This window comes from Myiozetetes cayanensis, unplaced genomic scaffold (genome assembly GCF_022539395.1).
Source record: "Myiozetetes cayanensis isolate MyiCay16 unplaced genomic scaffold, myiCay2020 scf9, whole genome shotgun sequence".
Taxonomy (NCBI): Eukaryota; Metazoa; Chordata; class Aves; order Passeriformes; family Tyrannidae; genus Myiozetetes; species Myiozetetes cayanensis.
The window spans coordinates 33,275,737-33,298,468 of NW_026088185.1; the positions used below are offsets into that span (position 1 = coordinate 33,275,737).

A 22,732-nucleotide genomic window follows, 5' to 3' on the forward strand; every position below is an offset into this window, starting at 1 on the left:
TTACACCAGTAGGGTCTGTATCAGTCTCGTCACAGGTGGTTTACTGTAATGAGTAATTTCCACTGCCCTATGAAAGCTCAAGGATCTTACTCAAAATAGCCCGTAGAAGATACAAAAATCTCAACAGGAGCCATTCACTGGGGCAGATGGATAAACCTCTGGACAGGTTGATGGCTGTGATGTGCAAGAGCAGACAGACACCCTCTGCTCACAGATTTGTTAGATGAAAACATGCCCAAGGAAAGTGGAAAACCTGAAGAGCGAAGTGGCCCATCTGCTGAAAGACGGAGTGAAATACAATAGAGGGATTTTCCATTCCCCTTTGTTTTTCTCCCCACCTCATCTCCCAGCTGGTTTAGGCTTAAAATCCTGTTCTGGTGGTGTAATTGTATCCTAAACCATTTTATTGTACTTTTGCCTTTTCTGGTGTTGCCTTCTCCGTTTTTTCCCAACTTAGCCTGCGCATTTGTGCTCGCAGCTTGACACAACAAAAATAACCATATTTTTGGTGTTTTGATTTCAGCTGCTCATCTGCCTGTGTTTAGCATGGCCCAGCCTTCCAGAGGTGCGGAGCAACCCCAGCCATGCAGCACAGCTCAGTTTTGGGAACCATGACTAGACCAAGCTCAGTCTGCAATCAGAAAGCAAAAAATTCCTTCTTGTAGCGACAAAATGGCCTTAGATTTGATAGTTAAACATGCAACAACAAATTCCCAACTTAATGTAGAGACACATTTCGCATTTTTTTCATCCTGTTCACTCTGGCAGAGAAGTCCTGCTGAAAATGCAGAACTGGAACATATGTTTTAAGAGGTCAGAAGCAGGATCTGTGTTACAATGGGCTTGAAATGATCATCTAACTTTTTTAGGTTAAAATGGAAGCTTTGAAGAATGTGTTTTCAGGGTTTGTTCTCCTCAGGACTGCCTTACACCATCATCCTAATGCACGAAGAAAAACTCTTTCATCTGCAACTATTCTTACAAAATGTGTGAGCAGAACAAAGAGATGCTTAAAATGGAAAGAAGAAAGGACAGTGTTGTCCTGCTCCTGTCCCTGGTGATAAACTGCTGCTGCCATTTCCTCCTGGCAAAATGCTGCTCTTGCTTCATCATCGATCTGGTACTGCCAGGACCCAGCTGGTGGATCTCAGTATAACTACCACACAGGATGGGGTTTTCAGTATCCAGTACCAAGATTACGGGGTGGAAGTTTGCCTAAGGCAGTCAAAGCATCGAGCACAGACGCTGAATTGCATGGGGTGGGATTTTGTGCTTCCTGTCTCACTGGGGAAACTGCAATGCTGGGCTCGCTTTTCCCTCTGCTCCTGATCCCAAAGGGATCTTCTGTGCCTCTAGTTCCTAGAAGTGTTCCATCTCTATAACATCCAACTGTTATTTCTATAAATTGTAGTTTTTAATTACCTAGAAAAGATGAGATACTCCAAAGCCTTTAATCTTCACTGGGGCGTGTTCTCCAGCAATAGACTCCAATCCAGAGCCCCAATCCACTTACCACATGTCCTTCCTGATCACCCCTAATGCAGTAATTAAGATTAAATGATGAACAGCAGCAACGTTCACAGCTGGAATGTTGAAAGGCAGCAATTGCAGTTGCTAAATCATAGAATCACAGAATGGTTTGGGTTGGAAGGGAACTTAAAGATCACCTCATTCCAACTCCCTGCCATGTGCAGGGACACCTTCCACTAGCCCAGGTTGCTCCAAGCCCCATCCAACCTGGCCTTGGACACTTCCAGGGATGGGGCAGCCACAGCTTCTCTGGGTAACCTGTGCCAGGGCCTCACCACTCTCACAGTAAAGAATTTCTTCCTAATATCTAATCTAAACCTGCCCTCCTTCAGTTTAAGGCTATTCCACTTGTCCTCTCACTTATTTATCACTATAAATAAATCCACGGCTGGATGGAAATGCAGTGGTCAGGTGCATCTCTGCAGAAATATTTTATTTCCTTCTTCAGATTAAAAAGGGGGGAAGAAAAGACAACAGTGATCACTCTCAGCCTGAGACCTTGTATGTCAGCTTTCTGCCTCTATCTTATATTTTTTTTATGGCTGAGCTATGAACCTGGGAAAATAGGAGATTCTAATGGAAACAGTGACAGATGCTGATCTGTACCGGCCCAAATAGCACTGTCATAATGGTGCTGGGGGAAGCATCACTTCCACTGTGATGGAAAGCTCCTGCTGAAGCTCTGCCGTGTTTATGTGTGCTTTTTCAGCCACTCTTAAGCCTGCACAAGCCCAGAATCAGCCTGGTGATGCTAAGACAGCTGGCCATCCCCACTGCTAGGGAGATCACTCCCCTGCTGTAGAGCGGTGACTCTGCTCAGATAAAGCAAGAAGTGCTGCACAATTCACCCATCCTTCACCCCACATATGGCTTGAGGCCTTGAGAAGCACAAAAAAAAGGCTTTTCTGCTGCATTTCCAGTGGCCTGGCAGTGCTGGAATACCAGACACTTTCCTCTGTGTTTGCACAGCTAAATGATGTGCTACTTTAAATGCTAGTGACCATTCAAACCATGGGCACCTCCAGCTGGTATTGCTGTTATTAACTGAGCCATAGGAAAAGTGATTGGAAATTTTGAGGTGAAATGATGTAGAAATGAAGCTGTTTGATTCACAGGCTTTGCTTGTGTCTGCACCCAGCTCTGTCTCTGGCTGTCTCAGGACTGTCCTCTGGCAAGGGCACAGGAACACGCTCAATTTGTCCTTCTGGGCTACTTGTCTTCCGCAATGTTTATTGAAATCCCTGCAATGGCTCTTTGGCTTTTCTCCCCTCGCCTTTTATGAAGAGATCTAGAGGATACTGAGTCATGTGCTATGGCTAATGCTCAGTGTATGTCTCTTCAGGGGGCTCTCACTCCAAATGAGAAAGCCGGGCATTGCTTTCCTGACGGCGCTTTGCTGAAGGCTCTGATAGAAAAAGAAGAAATATGTGGGTGTAAGGTCTGGGGGGGGCTGAAGGGTGGGAAACATCAATGCATGCCACTACCAGGTGGGTTTGCCACATCAATAATGTATTGGGGCACAAGTATTTCAAAACTGTGGTGGTGAAATGGCAGAGTTGCATCGTGCTAGCCTGCTACTGCCTTTATTTATATATGTGTTACACCAAAGGAGGTGTACTCATGGGATAATGAAACACACCCCCAGAGCTACAAGTGACCTGGGCTATGTCATGTGGCAGCAAAACAGCTTTCACAAGAGGGGAACATGAAATCATTGATAAGTTGAATTATAAGGATGCAATCACCAGCCAGTGATGAAAGTTGTATCTTACACTTAAGTATTTTTTTCCTCCTCCTCTTTGAACTAATTTTCAGGCTGTAGGATTCTCCAATCTTGCACAGCCTTAGTTCTTGCCTCTGATCCATCCCTCTGCTGTCTTGTTTCACTGATTTCATTACAGGAGCGAGATTCAGAGGCTGACAGAGCTGTCAGCTCAGTGGGTTGCAGGGAAGGGACCTTGTGGGCTCAGGGTGGTACATTGGTTGTGTTTTGCAGATGTTTAGTAAAAAGGTGTCTAACAAAGAACCACCCAGTTCTGCTCAGTGCCTAATGCAGGAGCAGGAATGAGGGGGCATTGTTCAGAAATGTGAATTATATTTGTGGTTTTGTGATGGAAAACCTTTGTGGTGTGCAGTTATTTTTAATTTTTACCTGTTCTGAATAAACCTTTCTGCAGTATAAGAGAACCCAAGGGCCCTTGTTTTGCTTGTAGTGAGGACGGGCCGATGCGCTTTGTTCATCTGTTTATTCACGTTGCTTTAGCAATTTCCGGGCAATAAAAAAAATAAAATCTGTATTAAAAGAATGCAGCACATGCTGGAAAAAAATTACTTCCTCAGCATCTTTCCATTTCACTATAATGCATCTCTATAGTGAAAAATATTGCTGGTAGGGTATTTGAAAAATACTAGCTCAGGGAGGTTAGTGTGTCCATTTAAATAGATGGCTATTGCTGGAGTTCTCCTCTGCTGCACCTGCGTTTTCCCACTCCTTCCAAACCATCAATTTCCAAACAGAAGAAATCACCTAATCTTTTTCCCTATTACAGAGGCTGTAAAATGGCACCCAGTTACCCTAAAATTTCCATTAGCCCGTGGATATTTTCCAGTAAGAAGCACAGACCCATCCAGATGCGATGAATCCACAGCATGCCTGGTTGTTTTCTTTTGCTACGTAAGCCATGAGAACAGCTCAAACCACCGTGATGTGTTTTATGTTTATGGAGTTTTAAACTTTAAACCTTTGGTTCTTGCTGTGCCCTTCTCTGAAAGATGATTGACTGCTCTTCAAAACCTCCCTCTTCCATGAATGATCCTGACCGTGGCAGAGCCACAAAGGGTTAAATAACATTTGCCATGAGATATTTTTTGAGAAATGAGCCTGCACTGTTGAGGCACAGGTATCAATAAATGCTCTGTTTTCTCTATTTGCCCAAATTCAGGTTCATTTGGAACTGCCTCCCATGTCCTTCTCTGTGGGCAAGGCACTAAACAAAAGCAGGTGTCCCCATGCAAGAGTTAATAGTTTTGATGCTTTGGGAATTTTATCCAGGTTATTCATCAATCACCAGCAATCATTCTTCTGGCTTCACCCCTGCCAGGAACCATTTAAAAACTCTTGGCAATTAGCTGAAATGAATCAGTCTGTTGGAATAAACAACTCTGAAGAACCATTTGGCCACTCACTGGTGCTGCCAGGAGCTCTTTAACCCACCGCTGGAGAGGAAGGGGTGGTGGGAGGGCAGTGGTGTTCAGTCACCTCCTCTTGCCCCCAGTATCACCAGTGAAAAATTCACACTGGGGGACGATTCCAGTGGTCTCTTCCCTCTCTGCTGCTTCCATGTCTGAGTGTCTCATGGGTTTATATTTGTGTCCCCTCTGCAGCAGCAGAGGACACTTCTCTGGCTTCCCTGTGGTGATTTTGGAGCCTCACAGGCCGTGAGGGTAACGCAGCATCATCAAGCGGCTGCACAAAAGCCCCATTTTGAAAGGGGTGCACGTAGGGGGAGAGGAATAACTCTGCTTTGTCTGTTTGAAAACTCAGAGATTTCCACACATTTATCAAATTTTAAATAATTTATGTCTTGACAGGCCTTATCAATTTTGCAAAGCACACACATTAACCAGATACAATGATCTCATATTAGCTTTTTCAGCATCTTATGCTGGAGCCCAGAAATATTAATAAAAACTCAGCCCATCATCAATTTAATGGAAAAAACCCCATAAAATTGTGTTCCATTATAGCCTCTTAGCCTTTTTTTTACCCTCCAAGAAAATGATGACGGGTTCTAATAATTCATCACAAAAAGCTGAGCTTGAACTTTACTGATTATTAAATATGTTTTTTTCCAAAGACAGAGGCTGTGGTGGGTTTTATGGCAGCAGATGTGATTGCTGTCAGGGATGCTTCGAGGAATTTGGGAGTTAAGCAACATCTTTCAGCAGAACTGTATAAAACAGACATGTTTGTTCCATCCAGTCACAGCCCTATTTTTCAGGATGTTATCAGCCTGTGTACTTTCATGATTGAAAGATGGATTAACTTTCATTTACCACTGCAGCTTCTGCCAGGATTGGAAGCTGTGAATTAACAACTTAGGCTACCACGCAGAAAAATCCTTAATAATCCTCCATCTTCAGCTGCCCAAATGCATCCTCTGGATTTTCCTTGGAAATTTTTAGTTTTTGATCCTGTCTCCCCAAAATTCTGCTTATGGGAAGCTTATGGATTTCCCATGAGACAACAAAATTGTGTGGGTCAGCCTGCTCCAAGATCAAGGAGTTGCTTTTCAGTGGAGCAAAAAGGACAGATTTGATGGGGCTTTGAGGGTCTAGTGGAAGGTGTCCCTGCCCATGGCAGGGGGTTGGAATGAGATGAGCTTTAAGGTCCCTTCCAACACAAACCATTCCATGATTCCATAATCCACCGAGTGCTGAGCTGTGGGGAAGGACAGAGTGAGCAGGGATTTACTTTTGGCATAGTTCAAAAACCAAAACAAATTACAAAAGACATCTCACGGGGTCCGTGTGCCCTACATGGCTCTGAAATCAGTGCTTCCAGTTTGCAACCTGGAAGGAAGGAGAGCTGTGAGCAGCACACAGGCAAAAGTGGGATGGGAATATGAGTACTGGTCATACTCATGCTAATGGGGGTGGTGGGATGTGAATATCCAGAAGAGAAGCTGAACCTTGTAACTAAGGATGCCCTCACTCCCCAGGCAACTGAAACACTTTCCTACACTTGCACAACCTCTCCCTTGCTAAACTGTAAATAAATAAACACCAGCAGGTTGTTGTGCCTGGCTTTCTCTCTCCTGTGGGCGGTGATGGATTGTTTAAAACACCTGGTGCAAAGATAAAATTAAGTCAGAAATTCAGAGTTCACTTGCTTGATTTCTGTCTCATTTTGAAACAGATGATAAAGAGGGACTGTGGAGTTCAGCATGCCAAATTCAGCAAAGACATCCATATGGGGGGAAACAGAGCAGGGAGTCAGGAGCGCTGATCTCTAGATAGATGGTGGCAGAGTGCTCAGACTTCTTAAAGTCCTCCAAACATGTTAGTGAGGCTGCAATTTGGAAAGTTTTAAAAGCTCATACAGCTATTGCTACCTTTTTTTTTTTTTTTTTCTCACTCAGGGAAGGTGGTGAGAAACCCCTTGTTCACTGACTAACATAACTGGATTACTTTAACAACTTTGTCCTGTCTCCTGTAGTTAAAACTACAATGACAAGCTGCTTTAGCAGAAAAGAAACCCTTCGTGATTGAACCTTGCAGCCCAATGAATTTTCTGCTTGTAAATAGAATCATACAATCATTAAGGTTGGAAAAGACCTCCAAGATCATTGAATCCAACATTTGACCCAACACCACTATGACCACTAAACCACAGCACTAATCCTGCTAATGCATTCCTACAGAGGAATTCCCCCTCTGCACAGGGAAGCTGTGCTGGCATCCCCACTGATGGAAGGGAGGCGTGACAATAAGGTTGAGCCTGAAGCTTTCCTTCACTTTTTAGCCTTTCAGGAGGTTCAAACTGTCACAGAAGTGAGTCAGAAAACATGAACTGGAAGCATGAAAGCCAGTGTGTGACTCAGCACTATTTTCCCATCCTATAATATGGTGAATTTCCTCTCTGCTCTCCAGGTAGATGAGCAGGAAGCTGATGAAGGGCAGTCTGTGGTGCTGAAAGTCAGCGTGGCTGAAAGGGGCTTTGTCATTCCTCCTCAAAAGATCCAAAAGATTTCTGTCTGCAACTGTGTATGCCTAAAGGCTGGGGAGGGTGCAGGTAGAAATCTTTATTTAATGAGAATATGAGATGATAACATCCAAATAACCCACAGACAAAAATACAGATCTAAAAGAGATATGATGGGAGAAATTTCCAATTCTGGATAGAATTTAATTGCATATTTTTTAAACAAAACTTGTGCTTCAAACTCAGTATTGTATTTTACAGGAAAAAAAATCACTTGAAAATTCTCCAGTTTGCACAACTAAGCAAAATAGTATTTTACTAAAACAGCACTTCAGTTAAAAAATAAAATTGGGAGGAAGAAGCAGCACAAGAAAAGAGTGAAAATTAAAGTATCCAAAGATTTCCTATTTCAAAAATGTATTTGTGGAAAGTATGTGCTGTCTTTCTCACAGCCCTGATGAGTAGTTTTAGGTTATCTGAAGTGTTCTCTCCAGCCTCAATTGGATAAATTTCTTAGAGCATAGATAGCTTTTAAATTATATCCATGAATTGAATTGATCTACCTTTTTGCTGAGAGAACAGAAAATTTGTTCTGAGAAATGTTTCTTGCCAAAAAAAATAGGCACCAATTCTATTAGTGAAGACTTAAGGGTTTTCCCCTTAAATCTAAAATAGAGATATTTGAGATAAAAAATAAGTACCTTTTCCGTATGTTTGCGTAGGAATAAGTCTTATAATTTTTTTTCTGATATCACTAAGTAGTTTTACTCCTTTACTATATATGAGGCATTCATTCTTGAAGGGTGGGTGGGTAATTTAAATGTAAACCTTTCTGTGAAAGTCTGAAAAAAGTCTCATATAAAAATATCTAATTCAGTTATGGTGGATACAGAAAGCTTAGAATATATATATATATAAATAAAAATATATGTACATATAAATCTATATGAAATGTTCAAGAAGAATCTTTGGTTCCTAACAGGACAGACAAGGCAATGCCGTGGTGGGGTGGGTGAGTATCCACCTGACTGGCCACACAGTGTCCTGAACTGTGTTAGTGATCAACTGTCCTTCAGTAAATAAACAGGTCTTCGAGCCTGTGACACACAAATGGAGTGTTCTAGCCAGGTGGGACTTCTGAAGGACTTCTCCAGAGAGATGTCTAGAAGCTCTGACTTCAAAAATCGTTATGCATTTCTTTCCAAAGCAGTTTCTGACACCGGGAACTGAGAGGGAGAAGATGAAACCTGAGCTGACCATCCTGTTTGGTGATGACCTGTGACTCCTGGCTGCCTGAGGGCATGTTAAGCCTGGGGTGAGGGTCACACTTCTTTTGGCAGGGGGCTTCGCCTCTAGGTGCTTGTTCCTGCTCTCCCCACACTCCTCCCTAGGCCTGGCATGACCATGGTGCCTGATGCAGACCAGACCAAGTTACTTGTCCATATTTAAGAAGAAAACACAGTTCATGCTCAGATAACATATAAACCCCACTGATTGCCAGGTGTTTTTTCAGTCACTCTGTACATTTCCTTGAAATTCAGGCTGCATTCTTGCAATGAGCTTCACTGCTACTATGTATTATGTATTATCTTAAGGAACTGAGAGTTGTGCTTTTAGGATGAAGGTCTGGCATTTAGTTATTTTTAGCAGACATTTAGAAGACATTCCTCTTCACCTGGAAAGCCTGTGAGACATCCCAGGTGTTTTTGATCTCCACTGAAGTCACTCTTCCACTTGCAGGTGTTGCTCATAGAATCATTTAAGTCAGAAAAGATCTTTAAGACCATCAAGTCCAAACATTAACCCAGCACTGCCAAGTCCTGCTAAACCCTGTCCCTAAGAACTGAGGCAGCTTGGAGGGGCAAAACCCAAACCAGCCTCTTCCTGCAGATGGAAACGGGAACACTCAACCCCTTTGCCAAGACAGCACCTGCTGACCAGCCTTCTGTTGAACTTTACAGTTAATAATTTTCCCTCCTGCTTATTTCTTTAATGCCTGGGAGATTTCGCTTTACATTTGCTGAGATCAGTTCATTAAAATACTAATTTCAAGTGGTAATTATCTGTTGGTGAGCGCTGCCGGTGGAACCAGCGGTAGCACTGATACGCTCTCAGCTGCAGGAGAGCTCACAGATGCTCAGGTCCCTGGAAGCTCTGAGCAGGAGTCACTGTGGTGCTCAGCTGGAGGCAGGCTGACAAGGATTTTTTTGCTTTTTTGGGGGGTGGGAAATGTTTTAAGAATCATAGTTAACCATTAGGGCTATTTTATGTGGCAGGGAAAGTGCATTAACAGAAAACTGCTGTATCTGTTAGAAATGAACCTGATTTTACTGAAGTTGTCATGAGGTTTCGTATGCCTTGTAAAGTATAAATTAAAAATCAATTACGGAACAGCCCTTAATCTCCTCTTTGGAGTTGATTCATATTTGGATGTGGACTCTGAGACCCCCATGACCTCCCTCCTCGCTCAGTATGACACAGCAAAGGCTGTTTTTGTTCTCTTCCTACTCACGTGCTATTATTCAATTTTTTTTACTGCATTATGAAGAGGAGAGTTTTAATAATCGAGCCAGATTAAAAGAATGAAAGGATGCTTCTGACGAGTTACAGAGAGAGGCTGCGCATTTCTAGCAGATTTCAAACTCTGTGTTATTACAACGTGTAAGAGATGATTAACAAAGAAAAATATTACAGTTATCTACTCCCTTTGAGAGCCTAACTAATGAACCTCTACCAGCTGCTGTTGAAAAATCAGTAACACTATCACTATCAATTTCAAGACAAAGCACAGCTGACAGATGTTTGAAGTGATAAATCAGGCTGCACAAGGATTAAAATAACAAGCCCCAAATGGCCTTTAAAAGACAAAGGTGCTGCAGTGAACTATTTTCAGCCACTTTGGATCCTGTCAAAAGTTAGATCACTGATACAATTATCTTGCAAAACAGTAATGACCAAAGTAATATGTTATGAAAAATCTAACAATGGTGATACTTCAGCCAAGTATTTGAAAAGAACAGGCTTGATACTCATTTGTGCTTTCAATGGCAGAACTGAGAATGCTGTGCTGCCCTTAATACTTCTTCTGGGAATGAGTGATGAAAAGTATGTGCTGGGCTGAAGCATAAAATGTAACTGAATTGCATTCTTGTACATTTTAATTAATCCTGTTTTAAAGCAGGAAGTTACATTTTAATAGGCAATGAACACCATTATTTAAATAAGGCATAAGATTTTTGTGTTGCTTCACTGCAGGCTGCATTTCCTAACAACCTGCCAGTGACACGATGGAGATAAAGAGCCCATTCCTGAAGAACAATGTGTGTGCTTCCAGACTCCACTGCCTTTAATGGGAGACAACTGTAACGAGGGGAGAGAGAGCAGAAACAAATCCCAAGTTTCTGAACTTTGCCTCAGTGTTCACTGTTAAGTGCATCTTGGCAGAGGGCATGTTTCCTCCCTAACCCTCTCTTAACCCTGTAGCATTTATGAAATAGAAGTGCTAGAAATGCTGTTAGAAATGCTCTATTTAAAGCATTAAAGATGCAGGTGTTTTTCTGCCACCACTCCTGGCTCAGGCAGGGTCACCACAGAGCTCAGCATGGGAAGCTCCCACTGGAAAAGAGCTGTCTCAAGTGATTTCTGCACTGACATCTCAGGAGAGCTGTGGTCACTCCAAGTTCCTGCTAAAGAACCTGTTAACTGGGGTTATCCAGTGATTCTTGGCGATTCCTCCTGAGCCCTCATGCTCTTTGAAGGACGTGTGTGGATGTATCCAAGGGTCCATCCAAGCTGGGCAGGGACAGGGGGGGGATTGACTAGTAGTCTCAAGTTAAACGCTTTCTTCTAGAAAACGCATTTTGCTGCTTACTTCAAGGATAGTGTTCCTTCCTGGAAATCCTACTGCCCACATGTGCTTTTGTTAATGTACCCAAGCTGTGGGAGCCGCTGGGTACATTCTTGGCACCTCCCTAAGACAAATATTTCTGCTTAAAAGCTTTGTGACAGAAACACGTGGGAAGTGCACGAGTACACTGGATTGCTATGGATACAGAGGGAAAAGGCGACTTACCCCTCACCAAGAAGTGCTGTGTTGTGGGGTCAGGGCTGCCTGGGGAGGGCTGGGGCTGAGGCTGCTGTGGAGATGTTGGGGGGGGTCACACACTGGGGAGAAGCTCCTCCACTTATGCCTTTTCCATGAGGTGGATGCCCTTTGGGGAAAGCCTGGTGGGGAGCATCTTCCCAGGACTGAGCTCAAACCCACCCCTTGCTGGGAGTACCGAGCAGCCCCTTCTCGCTGCTTTTCCCCGCCTGCTCCGGACGAAGCCATCGCACCAACGTGGGATGAAGGCAAGGCTGAGGTTTGTCCTCCTCCCCAGCCAGTGTGGAAGCTGGGGCTGGGCTGGAGCTGCCTGTGCCCCCCATGGCTGCCAGGGGAGCAGTGCCGTGCTGGCTCACAGCTTCTCCCCTCCCCGCCTGACGCGTGGAGGGCCACAACACTTTCTAAATGAAATTAAAATCTTTTTCCTTTTCAAACCACTTAGCATGGGGTAGCACACCGGGGCACTTGGAGGTATTTCACTGCTGCCTACACACACGCATGCATGCTGCTTTCCTAAACGAATTACTCCCTTAAAGAAGAGAAAGTCCTTGACTGAAGCTGCCTGATTATTAAGTTTTAAGGTGAAACAATATTATCCTTTGCCTAACAGCAGCCAGCCACGCCTGCAGCCATTGTGTACTGCATAATGGTGTACTAACAGTGACTTCGTACTGTAAGGTCCTATTGAAACCCAACTTTAATCCCTTTTAATTTATTCAGCCATCTTTTATGTCCCCAAGAAAAGGAAAGTCAGAATTCCTTTCAGCCTGAATTTGGTTGTACTTCAAAGACTGGGGGAACAGTGTGAGATTAGTTGGTCAAAGCTTCCTAAAATATAAAGATCTTTCTTAGCCTTTTTTTTTTTTTTTTTTTGAACTATCAATTAAAAAACTTAGGTTTTCTGACATTTTAAAAACAAAACCCCCCTGCCATTATTCCCATTCAATACCGGTGTGAGGTACATGAAATGTTAATTCCAAAATGAAATTATAGGTTTGAGACACTTAAAACATGACAAGGTTCAAATTTGAAATTCCATCACCATGTAAGTTTTAACAGGGCTTAATAAGAAGTTGGTCAGTCATCTGTCCTGACATAATAAATCCATGAACTGGGTTTACAAAAGGGAGAAGTGATGAGTTTGATATCTAGTTTGCCTGAAAGAATGTCATAACACAGGCCTGATTTGTTCCCCTGCAGGAATTTACCAAGATATTTAATACCTAAGATCTTTGTCTATGCACTGTAAGAACAGAAAGAGGATGTGAAGACAGAAAGGCACAGATCAGATGAAAACGTTATGTTCTAGCACAATGGGAGTTAATACAAATTGTTGTCATTTGCATGTAAAAATATAATTTCAAACCTATTTGCTCCACACGCGCTCTGTCTCTGTCAAACAAGAAGGGAGCACGTTCAACACATCTTTACATCTTCCAGTCTCTCTTTTACTGTGAATTACCTTTACACATAACCCCAAGTATTAATTTGGTCTCATCCCACAATGCATTTGATGCATTCCAATCAGCATATAAAGAACAACGTTTCGAGGCTGTGGAAGAGAACTGTACTAGCAGGGTGCTTGCAGTTGGTGAAACAAGCACTGATGGCAGATAAATCACCTGCAGGAGGGCTGAGGATGAGGGAAATGGGACTTTAGCATGTTTTTTTAAGGCACACATCTGAAACATACACCCTAGAAAAGGTACAATCCTAGAAACAAGACAGAAGGAAGCGTTCCCTTTGGATGCAGACTAAAGGTGTCTTAGGAGAAATGCTGTATTAAAGCATAACCTGAAAAAGTCTTCCCTTAAGTGCAAATAATGCAAACTACAATGCAAATATCAGTGGATTCATAGGCTGTAACAGCCAACTGGATCCCAAACCTGCAAACCCCACAATGGCCTCAACCTGAGGTCAGTTTAGATAAGCATTCTGTGAGAAATCTCAGCTCCTCTGACTTCTTTGTCCTCACTGACAGCAGACATTCTTTCTCCAAAAGTTTAGATAATCATAGAATTATAGAATGGTTGATGAGGTTGGGAAGGACTTTAAAGCTCATCTAGTTCCAAACCCTCCTGCCATGGTCAAGGACAGCTTTGCTAGAGCAGGACGGTTCCATGAATACCGCTATCCACATTCCTCTGCCAGCAACTCATTTGACTTCCCTGCTCCAGGACTTGACCATGAAGGGTAACAAAACCAAAGTGTTCCTTAGGTACCTTGGTGTTCAAATTTCTTTGGGGATTTTTCTTTTTTGGTTTGAGCACAATCTTGACCTGCCTTGCAGGTAATGAATCTGCTTCCAAAATAGACTTTTCTAATTTCAGGTTTACTCTGAAAATATCCACTCTGCAGTAGTCAGTTCTCACTACGTTTTAAAAAGCAGAATAAACCAGTTGAGAAGGACTCATGATTGCTAATAAGACTTGTATTCACTGCCTTTTTCATGCACTGACTCAACAGGTGTAACACAAAATGAAGTCTTTTTCATCAAGTTGCCGAACTGTGAGTCTGTATAAGAAACCTAACCACTGGCCATGAATGGGTTTGGGAGTGAGTGTTAACAGGTGCCCTGAGTAATCTCAAAACCCAAACACACTGGGGTTAGGAAGAGCAGGCTTTTAGAGCAGGAGATATGAGATGTGAGCTGCTAAGGAGAAGCTACAAGAACTGGTGATGTGTAAGTGACGCCAGCCTTAAAAAGTCACACAATCCTTCTTGTCTCTAATGTGTGTTTTCACACAGATTGTAGAGATCAAAGCAGGAAACAAATCTAAATGTAACTGCTGCCTAGACCAAAGCTGGTAATAGGCTTGTGACAGACATAAAAGCAACTCCGCTGTAAATGTTTTAAACTGCCTCCTGTGGATACAAAGGTGGTTCTACAGGGACAGAAAGTAATCCCCTGTATTAAAATTTAATGTGTTGCCCTATGTGATCAATTACAAAGCCTATAAATATGTATGTGCATGACTGAATCAGTAATAAAAATGTGATTTTATAAATCTCTGAGTCTCCATGATCAGGTCAATAAACTTGTTACATCAAATAGCATTACAACTTCTGACACCTATGGAAGAGCCAGTTGCTTGAATGAACCATTTCAGGAAGAGTTTGTTTGTCTGTCCTATCTGCCTGCAATGCTGCAGGGATAAGGATGAACGGAGCTCAGCCCTGTGCCAGTTCCCTGCATGCCTGGATCATCCACCGGTACAAACTTAATCTGGACCAGGCATGACCATCAAATTCACCAGAGTGTATGCACAGAAGTCTGTTACAGATTTTGGCTCAGAAATTTGTGCATAAGTCTGGTTTCTCTGTTCTTTGTGGTTGGGTTTGAAGCAGGGAACCTTCCAGCTCCTGTTGGAGGTTTAGCAGCTTCTCCTGCCCACGTGCCATGCATGGAGGAGGGCACAGGCTCACAGTGAGAAACAAGGATTGTTATCACCTGTATTCAGAGAACAAGAAGCTTGGATATGTTACTTCACTGATCAGAGAGCTAATATTTCCAAAACAAGCTCCAGAAGAGAAAATCTTGGCAGATCTCCTTCCAGTCAGCAAAGGGCAACACCTCATTAAGTGTAGATAAGATGTATGTGGCTCATGTTTGACTTTGCTTAGGGCTCAGCTGAACTTCAGCAGAAACTCTGATAGCTGAATATGGATCGAAATGTCTAAACAATTTTGATGTGCAGTTCATTGCTGGTCAATACTCAGGAGGAGATGTTTTCTCTGGAGTGCCAACAGCATGCTTCCCTCAACTGCTCTTCTCCATTTATCTTCATGGTCAGTACACAGGAAAAACGCAGCACAGATTGGAGGGAGGAGGAGGAGTCACTGAACTTCTGGTTTGCTTTTCTGTCTGGATTGGGATGCTGCTTTCCTGGCCTTGTAGCCAGGTCATGATGCTCACACCACTGTTTGGGTCTTAAGGTATGAGAACTGCTCCTGCTCTGGTCTAGATTTGGGAACAGGGTGCCCATCACACCCCAGCAGCTTCCCTGCTCGTTGTATTCCTCCCAGATGCCATCCCACCTGGTGCTGTAGGTTGGGAGCACATCACCAATACCAATCTCCTCTTCTGTGCCCTGTTCACTGCAGGTGAACTGGCATTCAGGCACTCACACTCAAAGCTGAGGGAAAACATTCAGTTTGGAAGCATGTGAGTACTAAAACATCAGATAAATTCTGATGTTCTACGTTTAGAGGTGTACTTGATTTCCTCTCTGTTAAGTCCAAAGCTAAATGCACTATGCCTGGGTCATTTTTTGTAATAAAAATCTTGTCTTTTACATGACGGTACAAGGAAAATGCTCCCTGCCAGAAGTCAGACCCAGGCAAACATCCATAGGTTTCAGTAAGAAATAACTGGAAAACACATTGACTGCAGATCTAACTTCTCCTGTCTGACAGCTACAGGCTAGAAACATGCAGATAACTGATAGGTGTGACTGTGACAATTCTAACACCACATAGTCCTGAGAGAATATGCTCTGTTGCAGAGAATGGCTAAACACTGCCTTTGGCTTTAATTATTTATATTATGTGGTAAGTGAATGAACAAGGTACATATGTTTTATTGTTCCACCCATAACTTCATGTGAGCATCTCTTTTTTTTTTTTTTTTTGTGGCTGCTAACATTACAATTAAACCTTGCTATATGGTCTGGGAATTTATAAAAAACCTCAGCTGTGCTGCACAAAATACTTCTTCCAGAACTATTCCTTTTCTGATTTCCTTAGTGCCTATGTTATTTTCAGAGCAAAAAAAAAAAAAAAAAACCACGGGTAATCAAATCACACGACCTACAAAAAGACAGGGCCTTGCTTGCTCCCAGAAGTGAGGAAATGTAGTGTTAAGACTTGAAACTCATTTCCAATTTTCTGCGTTCGTACCGTGGTCTCTAAACAGCAGCATTATCTCACACACCAGATGTGCAGCAGTATGCAGGTACTACAGGGTGTGATAAGTATGGAATTTCAGCCCTGCTTCTTCTTTTATGTTGTAAGTCAAATCCTTACTCTGATTTTAATTTAGGGTTTTGTCTTGTTTTCTGTGTGCTTTGGGGGGTGGGACAGAAGTGGGGAGTTTGGTGCTTAATTATAGAGATGGAAAAAGAAATCATTGGGGTCTCAGAGTATTTTAGCTTAAGAACACAAGAGAAATCAGCACTCAGACCTCTAATTTTATTTAAATTGGTGTAAAACCAGAGTGTAGAAACAAGCTGATGTGATTAACTCCACTTAAGTGGAATTTGCTCACAAGTGAGCAGTCTCTTGGCTGGCACAAGCTGCATTTGGAACTGAAATAAAATGGAGAGATCTTGAAAATTTGAACAACTGTCAAGTGCCATTCTGAAAATACTATTTGGATATTAAGCAATTTGAACACATTACAATAAATAACACTGTTACTTTTATGTTACTAAGATGTTCAATAATATAATAATTATAATTATAATAATGTTCAGTCTCAGCTGAGAGGTGGTGACCCTATAAAGCAGTAAAATGGTGTTGCAAATGCACGTTTTTCATATCTAAGTAGTCATCCTGGAAATAGAGGAAATAAAACTTTGCAGCAGGATGAATATAAAACTTGGATACAACATGGTAATTTTCTGGTATGTTAACAGCATTTGGGAGCTTGGAAGGTCAGAGTTTAAGCTGAAGGGAAAAGGAGGCCACAGAGGAAGAAAATGAGCTTTATTCTTCAAGACACATTTTTGGCTTGCTGTTTCTCCAGGAAGGTTCCTTTGCCTTCCAGGAGCCACCGAGTGCTCTTTGGATTCAAAGGAAACTTTTTGCTGGTTTCTGTGGGCTTTGTCTGGGGCCCAGTGCCTGAACATGAGCTTGGGCTCTGTGGAAGCTGAAAAGGTTTGGTTCCTTGCAGGATCAAAGGGCTGCACACCTCTGAAGAAGCTGAGCATGATGCTCAGTGCTTCCAGTCATCCACAAGTGAATGAGCTAATTAAATTTTTCTTTTTTGTTGTTTTTTTTTTTTGCTCTGGTATACTGCATAGTCCAATTAAGTTACTAAGCCAATCATCTTGAAATAAATCAACCATATTGTTACATAATTCTTCTTAACAAAGAGAGATGTCATTATATGAACTAGGTTCTAAGGGTGCCAGATGCTCCTAAACAGGGAGTCTAATTTATTTGGTTGATTTTAAGAAGCAACTCATTCATGTGTGATAGATTTTGTCATCCAAAATGCTAATTCTTATCTGAGTTTAAAGTAGATTTCTGTCTCTTTCATACGTAAGTGAGAGCACACAAGAGCTAAATATGGACATTCCTTAATTCTCCATCACACAATCACATAAAAATCTTGTCCAAAAATACTGAATAAATGGCCTTTTTAAGACAGTTAATAGGATTGCAATAGAAAAGAGGCCAAAACCACATCTCAAAATGATTGTACCAGATACCTGGAAAAAACATATGATCTTTGAAAACAAAGCTTTTGCTGAAGAAAGAGCACATAATGAAAGGTTAGCACTGTGTGGTGGGAAAAATGGGATGAAGTGGGTTCCTGGTCAGCCCATGGTGCTGCCCAGTAATTGTGCTCAGCCCTGGAGGAGAGCAGAGCAGGCTGGCAGTGGGCTCTGGCAGACTGGGAAACCTAGTTCCATCTGTAAAAAAAAAAAAAAAAAAAAAAGAAAAAAGAAAAGATTACATGCTTTAGATTTGATTAAGGTTTCAAGGATACTATTAAAGGAGATGGGCAGTGGAGATGTTCCCTTCAAATGCTGCCAGTGACGTCGGCTGCTCCAGAGAAGAGCATACTGCTCACTTCTAACACAGTAATCAAGCAAGCCTGGCTTTATCTTTCTGCCCTTGGTAAATGCTCTTTTTTCTTTTTTCTTCCAGAGAGAAGATTATAGAAAACAAAAAATGTGTTGGTTGTTTTTTGATAGCTTCTTTGGAGGGTTGAATGAGTCACACAAAAGCCAAGGTATGCAAAGCAGCTTTTGGGTGACAGTCCTCTCCTAACCATCCTCCAAGGGTTTCCCGAAGAAAGTGCTACTGACCATTAATAATCTGCACCCCTTGGAGATGCAGGATGTCAGAACAGCACTGAGAAGAAAGAAATGGGGATTACTGGATGTTTTCCGTGCACCTGCGCCTACCATCCCAATTTGTCACTCCTAATTTTGGGCTGCAACAAAACAGCTTTTGCTTTGTGTTTTCACTTGGCCAGTGATGATTGAAAGTGATTTCTCTGGATAAAAGTTGAAGGAAAAACCCCTGTGGTTTCCATTTGGACATTAGAGGGTTGATGTGTTTTGCTGTCACATTCTATTTTTAAATGCATGACACTGCACAGGTGTTCAGACTCTGAATCCTCAGCGAAATCTGTCATCTCTCTGCAGCTTGTCACTGCATCAGCTCACAAACTGAGGGAGAACCAAGTTCCCCTATGGTAGAAAACTGCAAGTGCTTGACAATGGTTAATGACAATTTCTTTCCGTAGCTGAAAAATATCTCTACACTTGATAAATTCTCAGGTGTTATAATTGCTTTGAGGTTCATTTGCCTATCCGGAATATTCTCGATTTAATTATTTATCTACAAGTCCTCAATATGTAGAACACAACCCAATGGATGATTAAAAATGTGAATCGTTTTTGCAGGAGCAAAAGTTGTTAGTCTGAGTCGAAGCACAGGCTGACAGTTTTACCTCTGTGCTTAGTCTCCAAGAAACACTGAATTCAGAAGGATTGAGTCTCACAAAGAATTACAAATCTTCTTGTGTCTGTCTTAAGCATATATTATTTCTGTGGGCATTGCTAAAATGTAACACAGCAAAGGATATAATAATCAGTGTTTTAAGCAAGCTGGTCTTGAGTTTTTAGCTCCAAAAAGCAGGGTTAGCCCACACTAATGATGATCTTGAAAGTTTTGTTGAATCTTATATGGTTATATGGATTTCAGGCAAAAGTATCCCATGTTCAAACTATAGAGAAGGGGGGGAAATGAAGCAGTTCTTACAGGACTGCTGCAGAGTCATGAAGCAAGTACAGATTGCTGCTCAACCCGGAGCATCCTCATCCACAAGGAACATTTAGTTCTGCCTCTACAAGGCCACTTGCATTGATATTGGAGGACCTAACTTAAGCCCTGCCCCTCTAAGTAAAGTTTAGATCTCCTAAAGAGACCTGGAGCAAACCATCATGTCCTTCTAGCTAATTTAAAGACAAAATTGTGAATGAAAAACATTCCTTTGCAGATGATTATTTAAATTATGGCTTAATGATCATTTAGCATTCATCACTAAACTAAAACAACTGTCTCAATGGTATTGTATTGAACTCCAAGGGATCCATTTGACTCTTGCACCAACTAAGTAACACTAATTCAAGTCCTCTGAAGTTTGATTCTTTCTTTCTTTCCTGATGACCAGCAAAGATCCCAGAGGTAGAAACTGTTTTCAAAAAGGCTAAAAACAATCTGTGAGATTATCAACTGCTCAGACTCACTTCAGCCCTCAGGGAAATCACCAAGCAAATCCTTTCTAAAGTCATATGTGGGCACATGAAGGGGAAGATGATGACAGGGAATAAACAACATAGATTTACCATGGATTTACTAAATTTACGTGCTAGACTAAACTGGTCACCAAATATTTATCAAATTACTAGATCTGTGGATGAGGAGAGAGCACAGGAGTGTCATCTACTTTGTCAAGGTTTCTGACACCGTCTCCCAAGCATTTCTGTCTCCAGGTTGGGACATTTCTGCCCTGATAAGTGGACTACTGAGCGGGTGAAAAGCTGCTGGGCTGAGGCTCAGAAGGCCAAGGTTAATGAGTCACACTCTAACCAGACATGGGTAACAAATGGGTCCTGTTCTTCTGTAAGACTACAAACTGAATTCACAGAGGGATTTGGGAGGCTTAAATGTTCATAATCACTATCACTACTGAAAAGTTTTGACGTGGTTTGCTGGAAATCACAGTGTAAGGCCCCCCCACCTCCTTCCCCCTGATAACTAATCTACCCAAAGAAGATGATTTAAAGACTCTTGTCTGCTTCAGATTTCATTATAAAGTTATATATAAGTTTATATTTAATTATAAAGTTATTTTCAAAATATACCATCAGTGATATTGGATCAAAGGTGATTATTTGAATTACAGGCTTTGAACGGCAGCATATAATTGAATGTAGCAATTTTTTCCCCTTGTTTCTAATGTACACATTCCTTGAAACAAAAGTCATTTTTGTGTTGTGAGTTTGACTTAAAGGACAGCTTTCACCTGCTAACTTCCCAGGACACTGTCTTACATATATATATATATATATATATATGTATTTATATTTACATACATGCACACAAAATGTGTCATAGGATGAGGTGTTCTTTCTTTTTAACACAATGAGGACTGCTTCCACTCTGGGTTATCTGGAAGACAGTCCACTTCTTGAATAGATAGCTCAAAAGCATTTTGAATAAAACAGAATACTTTTTTTTTTGGCTGATAGGTTTAAATTTATCACAGAGCAGACCTACAATTAGCACCGTGTGAAAGAAGAATTAATCTCAGAAGTTACCTTATGGGAATTGTATTTATATTTATGATGATTAAAAAAATATTCATTGTGATCTACTGAGTTAATCTTTCACCCTACACAGGGATGTAGGGCTGCAGACCCCATCGCTTCCAGGATTGTGACACACCACAGAGAGGGCTCGACCAGCTACTCCCAGACTTGAGACCACATCAGAAAATTAGCAACCAGATCAGAGAGAGACACAATTATGTACTTTTATGAGTTACATCAATCAGATGGATTTATTCATATTGTCTTACAGAAGATTAATAGATGCATAGAACATTAATATACTTTTACAGCAGTGTAATTTATAAAGGGAAAAAACTTTTAGGAAAAAGTCTGATGCATCTACTATTAATATTTTGCTGAGGGGGATGAGACTTTTAAACTACTCACCTTGCAAACACTACTTAAAATTGACAAAGCACAGCCTAGGAAGGTTATTCTGTATCTTGTCCTCCAGGGTCAATAATTCTATACTTGGAGCCTCCTCTGAACTGATTTGTCTATATTTTAGATAGGAACACACTTTGATGTTCCTAACCAAATTGATGCATTTCTCCCACACATTTATTGTTCTTATTTCTAACTGCTGAAGGAAAAACTAGCATCTTGTCTAGCTCTTAATGGAAAGTTTATCTATTAAAGATGATGACTTGTATGAGAAAAGGTGGTGGTTCCAGGCAAAAAGACTATTTTACAGACTACTCTAAATGTATTTCTTTCAGGAATAGGAAATCTGAAGCAATATTGGGTTTATATCAACAGAACATGTGATTCTTTTAATAGCATCCTTCAACAGCAGCTTTTCTTACACACTGACAACTACAGAGGTTGTCGCTGCTTGCAAAGAAACGTGTCCCTTGGGAATCTGTGGGATATTTCTTTAATAGAAATCAGAGAGTGAGCAAAACATTTAGGTATTCAATCTGTTTATGTGTAATTCCTGCTGTAATTTTTCTTTTCAGGCACTCTAATTTTTACTCAGGGCACTGACATGTGCTCAGCCCTGCACATGAAGCAGAAGACACCCCTGAAGATCTAGCAATGGAAATAACACATCAGGGAGAGTGGTAATGTTTCTGCCTAGATACAAGTCTTCTCCCTGAGCTCTGAGCTGATCAAAACCTTATAATTGTATGAATTTTACACTAATCCTACTTCTTGGTGCTGTGTTTGTTAACTCATGCATAATGCTAATACAGTCACGTAGTTCACACGCAGTGTCCCATCCTCATGGGCTGGCTGCAGATGTCCAGAAAAAATCCAATCTGTCTAGATCACATGCCCATTAAAAAAAAAATTGGTAATGGAAGCATTGAACTTTGAAGTAGAAAAAATATTCCAAGAGAATTGTTCAGAATATAATGCCTTCCTCCTGAATCTAGCCCATTTTCTTAATCTGAAAAATTGCCAAATTCTCCAAGAGTCCTTTATGTAAGGGTTAAAAGACACCATCTAAGCAAATTTGTTCAGCACTTGGATATCTTTCCTTTAAGATGTTTTTTGAAAACCAAGAGGAAAAAAGGAAGAAAATAAAAATGTATATTACTCCAAACACTCAGAATCAGTAGAAAAGATGAATAAAGAGGCTAAAGTCTGTGACTCACAGTGCTAATGTTGCAGTTCTTTGAGAAAAAGGTCCCCAGGAACAGGCAAATAATGCAGCCTGAACAAAGTGTCTCAAGAGTGATAGAAAAGCAGATAGCTAAGCATAAAGGGAAGGAATTAGGGAAACTTTGTGCATAGCATTAGAAAAAACTTACTAAACAATATGATACCATCAGCTGTGAGACTTCCTAGGGATTCTCATGGGACCTTCTAAAAGAACAT

The 22,732-nt window shown here is 41.4% G+C and overlaps 1 protein-coding gene across 2 annotated transcripts in view; it reads right to left on the minus strand.

The window, feature by feature from the left end:
• The window catches only part of NXPH2 (neurexophilin 2), a 37,585-nt gene that overhangs the window by 2,940 nt on the left and 11,913 nt on the right, over positions 1 to 22,732 (minus strand). The gene's annotated exons all lie outside the window — the stretch shown is intronic.